Source organism: Ascaphus truei, chromosome 5, assembly GCF_040206685.1.
Source record: "Ascaphus truei isolate aAscTru1 chromosome 5, aAscTru1.hap1, whole genome shotgun sequence".
Lineage (NCBI taxonomy): Eukaryota > Metazoa > Chordata > Amphibia > Anura > Ascaphidae > Ascaphus > Ascaphus truei.
In genome coordinates this window covers 191930875-191936874 of record NC_134487.1, presented here as the reverse complement: position 1 = coordinate 191936874, position 6000 = coordinate 191930875, and positions in this window count along the sequence as shown.

Here is a 6000-nt window from a genome sequence, read left to right as displayed (position 1 = left end):
ATGCAGAAAACCCTAGGGTATTCAAGGGTTATGCAAAGAGCACACTTCCAGTGATTTGGAAGTCCAACCATAAGGCATGGGTAACAGGGAGCCTTTTTGAGGACTGGTTCCAACATCATTTTATTCCAGCTGTGCAATTATATTGCACAAGGCAAAACATTGATTTTAAAGCATTGCTGCTCCTGGACAATGCTCCTGGCCATCCAGTGTACCTGGGTGACCACCATCCAAACGTCATGGTGGTGTTCATGCCCCCCAACACCACCTCATTGATACAGCCAATGGACCAGGGGGTTGTTGCTTCATTCAAGGCCTACTATCTTAGGCGAACATTTGCCCAGGTCATTAGAGCAACTGATATGGAAAGAGGTCCAACCTTGAAAGAATTTTGAAAGGGTTACAACATTCTTCATGCAGTAAGAAACATCGTAGAGGCATGGAATGAGGTCCAACAATCCAATTTAAATGGTGTTTGGTGTAAATTGTGCCCTGATTTTGTCTCAGATGTCCAAGGCATTAGAGAGACTTCTCGAAAATCAGGGGAGCGCAGGTATCGATATGTAAAGGAATAAAAAGCACAAAATAGTGCAAATAATGTTTGAATCAAACGATGTGATGTGAAATTATCAGGTGAATGGAGACTCGCGTGGTATCAAATAAAATCAGGCATGTCAGAGATCAGTGGCAAATGCTTGACTCTGTAGTAATAGATGATAGATGAACAACCCCACAGCTGGATAACTGATATGATGTTAACAGCACACACGGCACCTCGTCAGTCAGGGTAATAGGGAAAGAAGAGAGGCTTCCATAGCGTAACACAATAATAACACTTTATACACGCAATAAAATTAACACTTACAGTGTCATAGATCAAAATGGGCCCATAAAACAAGCGATATCACCAGCTCCAGTTTCCTCCGTCTTGGACCTCACGTTCCGGACCGCAGGGGTCGCCTGGATCAGCTGACACACCAATGTCACGACCGGAACGGGGATCCTCTGTGTCCTTAATCTTCACTGCGCAAGATATCGGCATCCAGTGATCTGCACCCTATACACGGTGAGCACGCCAAAGGTACAGTTCGTATCGCGGGGAAACAACCGGTAGGCTTCCGGGCGGTAGCTGATGACGTCACAGGCAGCGACTCTACGCGTTTCACTAAACAGTGTAGCTTCGTCTGGAGTCATGGTGACGCTATGTAACCTCTCATTAAATACCCTATACAGCATAATCTGATTGGCCAAGGGAATTAATCAGACTAGGTAAACATCCATAGGCCGCCAAACCAAAGGAAGGGGGTGGGAAGGGGCAGAAGGGAAAATATAGGCTACACATAACAGCACAATAACTTCATATAGGACTCGGGCAGAGTAATAGCAGAAAGTGTACATAGAAGAAAGCGGAGAAAATATATTAGTTACAGTACATGAATAATACACATTTCACAGATTTTACAATAACGGAATAATATCAATTTCAGCATATATTTTGTCACTTCACAGTTTTGGTTATTTTGTCACATTACAGAGATTGTTGCAGAGGTTACAGAAACTGTTGTGCAAATGGCCAGAGATCTCAACTTGGAGGTGGAAACCGAGGATATTGAGGAGTTGCTCTCCTCACATTCTAACGAGTTGAGCAATGAAGACCTGATGCAATTAGAACAGCAAAACATTGCTTAAGAAGAGGCCCACCAATCTGCTGAAGTGGCACAACCACGTACTGGTACATCTTTATCAACCAAATGCTGACTGCGGCATTCAAGCACATTGATAGCGCACTGGCCATATTTGAGGAAAATTACCCCAACATTGAACGGATTTCTTCAGTCAGTCACGGTGTGTCCAACCTAATCAGCTGCTATAGAGAGATCTACGGGCAGGAAAGCAAAGGATCTATCCAGACTTCATTGAAGAGCTTCTTCAAGACGCCCAAACCTTCAAGTCCACATACATCACCTCCAAGAAGTCTGTTATCCGTTGAAGATACCCCCCAATCATCTTCCTCCAATAATTGATGTTTGTTTGTTTTTTGCTCATAATGTACATTACTGTACAGAATATAGTTTTATTATACAGCTCTGGAATCAATAAATATAATGTTTACATCATAATCTAAGTGTGTGCTGCATATCTTATTGTATGCGTGAAATATTTTGTGTATTTTACTATTAAAAATGCCTTCAGGAACTGGACCTTTGATTTAAACAGTGTTACTATGGGAAAATGTGATTCGCTTTACGACGTTTCCCTATCTGATGCCATTTTGAGTAACGCATTGCGTCGGATAACAGAGGACCGCCTGTAGAGTGGAAAGAGGGATACTATTTGGTAACAAGAGATGATAACTCTCTATACACAGCCATCAAACATAGTGATGGGTGTCAAGCTGTAAAAAGAATTTTAGAAAATACAAACTTCTTTTGGTTCAATGACAAGTTTTATCTTAAGCAGTGTGGGACAGCCATGGGGACCAGGTTCGCACCGAGCTACACCAACCTCTTCATGAGCGCATGGGAGGAGCAATACATATGGGGATGGGCGGGACTCTATGCGAACCTCGTCACATGGAGGAGGTTTATAGATGATGTCATATTTATATGGAAAGGTACAAAGGAAGACCTAGATGGGTTTAGGATGTACTTTGACAGTAATCCTGTTAACCTCAAATTTACATCTACTATTAGCTGATCCGAAATTAACTTTTTAGATCTGACTATATATATTGAAAATAATGTTATTACAGCAAAGACCTACTTCAAAGAAGTAGACAGTAATAATTTCATCCTGCAGTCAAGCTGTCATTCTGAAAAATGGATTCAAAACATTCCCTTCAGCCAAAATAGAAGGCTTAGAAGGAATTGTAATTGACAGTGTTTTTGAACAACAATCACATATATTGACTAAAAAAATTTTGGAAAGGAATTATGATAAATCCAACCTGCTCTATTATCACAATGCTCTCATTAAAACCAATAATCGACAGAAGTTCCATCATTCGTTCTACAAAGAAAGAAGTTAGTACGAATACATTTGAGCTACCCTTTATTACCCAGTAAAATAGAGAGGTCAATAAAATAAAATCCCAGAGAAACCACATGTTTTATTTACAAGGGCACCTAATATCAAAAATAAATTCGCGCCAAGTGCTCTCCGTAACAAAGAAGTGGTAAATCAGACATGGTTAGATCTTCCGAAAGTTTTATATTGTTGTAAAAGTTGTAAGGTGTGCAGCTTTTATTTTTAATCAAGTGGATCATTTTAGATCAAATACTACAGGAAAAAGTTTTAAAATTAAAAAACATATAAATTGCAGGACGAAATTCGTGGTGTAGCTCATGGAGTGCCCTTGTGGCCTCCAATATGTGGGGAAAACAATACGCCCCCTGAGAACATGTATCCTTGAACACCTAGGGAACATAAGTCGGAAACTTATGATACTGTACTTAGTGTTTCCAAACACATTGCCCTGGTTCACAATGCAGACCCGGAAGGATTAAAATATCACGGGATAGAAATCGTCCAGCAATATTGGAGAGGAAGGGACAGGAATATAGATCTAATGAAAAAAGAATCTTTTTGGATCCATCAATTGGATTCACTTATTCCATCTGGATTAAATATAGATATAGTTGAGGGCTTTTTTATAAAAAGCATTTCAGAGTCTTTATGGATCTACCGTCCTGTCCAATCCCACCATTATATGTTATCAGATTCTTTTATTTTGATCTAATGCTTGTTCTTGTTTCATTCCAGCAAATATCCTAGTTGTGATATTTATTCATTATTCTCATATCTGAGCCCAATCAATTCTGAAGTGCACATTTTTTATTATATAATTTTTATATATGTACTTTTATTGTGTAATTTTATTGTGCCTATTAAATAATTTTTGGTCCTCTTTATATGTTTATATTGGGGAGTATTTTATTGTGTTACATATGTATAGCCTGGGTCCCCCTGGTCCCCAGTTTGTCCCTTTACCATCAGATAGGCAGCGGAGGCTGGCGAGAGTGCGGGGAGGTGCTCAGTTGTGCCCAGAGGGGCGAGCGGGGGCTTTGCGGCTGGTGAAGGGGTGACCGGGTTGCCGGAGGCTCCCTTCACGAGGAGCCGCCATCTTGTAGTGTCCGTGCATGCGCGAGATGGTGCGCATGTGCAGAAGTAAGTTGCGATGGACATCACCTGGATCGCGCATGCGCAGTAAATGTGGCAGCCGTGTTTGTACTCCCGGCGCATGCCCAGTAGCACCCAAGTTGGCAGAGGCCATATTGGCACTACTCGCGCATGCGCAGAGCACTGGATAGCGGTGGCCATCTTGCAAAGGGACTCTGCAAGGGAACTACACTCCCCAAAATGCTGTAGGGGAATGATCACCCAGTATGGCTCAGCCAATAGGGCTGCTGCATTAGCTGAGAGTTAGGACAGTTAGGACAGTTGCAGTGAGTTAGGATAGTTGTAGACAGTTAGGACAGTTAGAGCCAGAACAGAGAAAGGGAAGGTAGAGTCTGGGTGTCAGTGACACCCAGACTAGGTCAGATTAACCCCCTTAGGTCCAAGTTAGTCCCCAATCATCTAATCAGAATCTGGCTGCTACAGGGAAACACTAAGCTAGGGACATTAGCTGTATATAGTTACAAAATCCAACATGGCTGCCATGACATGGTAATTCAGCCAATCAGATTGTGAGAACTATATCCCCAATCTGATTGGTTGTTGTAGACCATGTGATGGAAGCCATGTTTGATTTGGTGATGTCATGTTAAAGGGAAATGAAGCAAAGCCATTCTGATTGGCTGGCTTCAGTCCCTTTACATGACGTCACATTAAAAAACAAAAGGGTACATGGTTCTCACAGCCAATCAGTTGGTGTGGGAACCATTTGCCGCCCAAATGTGAAGTCACAGACTATATTTAAGGTCGTGACGTCTCATTTGAGCTCAAGAAGATGACCGGTCAACATCGTGGATTTAACATGGGGTTATTGGATTAACACATGAAGATAGAAGATAAAGACAGAGATTAAAGAAAATAAAGAAATAATCACAGATGAAGAAAGAAGAAGATGAGAGAAGAATAAAGAAAGAAGAATTTGGTTATCGGTTCCGGATCTTCACGGTGAATGGCGTTGGATTGAGTTTCATGACGTCACGGTACGAGAGCTTGATGATTCCCCAGGATTCGGAGGGCCAACGCTTCTAAAGGTAAGATAAATATTGAATGTATGTACAATTATATTTACAGGTTTTTTTATTGGAATTTTTTTTTTTTATGTTTTTCATTGCCCATTGACTGCTAATGTATTTATCTGTGCCTGTTTAGGGTATAGATGAATACACTGGTAGCCAACGCATTTTTGGCCAAATGCATTTCTTCTATTGACTGTTATATTCTCTATTTATGTTTATTGTTTAGATCACATTGTTTTGAATTGTGATGGCTTGTGTAATTTTTTGGGGGACAGATTGGTTAGCGTTTTTATTAAATGATGTATTTTGTTGGCTACTGGTTTTCATTTATGTGTTGCCTAGTGGTTGTATTAATTAATTGTTTTGTTGCTTACTGCTTTTATGTATTAAATATATTGTTTGGCTAGTGGTATCATTTATGTAATTGATTGCCTAGTGGTTTTAATGATTTTATTGAATGCCTAGTGGCTTTATTTCTTTAATTGATTGGCTAGGGGTTTTATTTAGGTAATTGATTGGTTGGCTAGTGCTTTTAATTTTTTTATTTTGGGGGCTTAGGTGCTTGTTGTATATGTTTGATTATTGTGTATTTTGGACATTCATGCTTTTGTATTAGGGGTGACCATTGACTGTTATAGTAGTTTATCATGCCCATATTATATGGGTATGATGTACTACTATGCATCTCAATGGGTACTGGGTGGGTATAGGGTGGGTGGTTAGGCCTCCTGGGTGGGTAGCGGGGGAGGGTGGGTTAACCCATTAATTACTATAGCGGTTATTAACCACTAAGGTGATTACGGGATTAGGG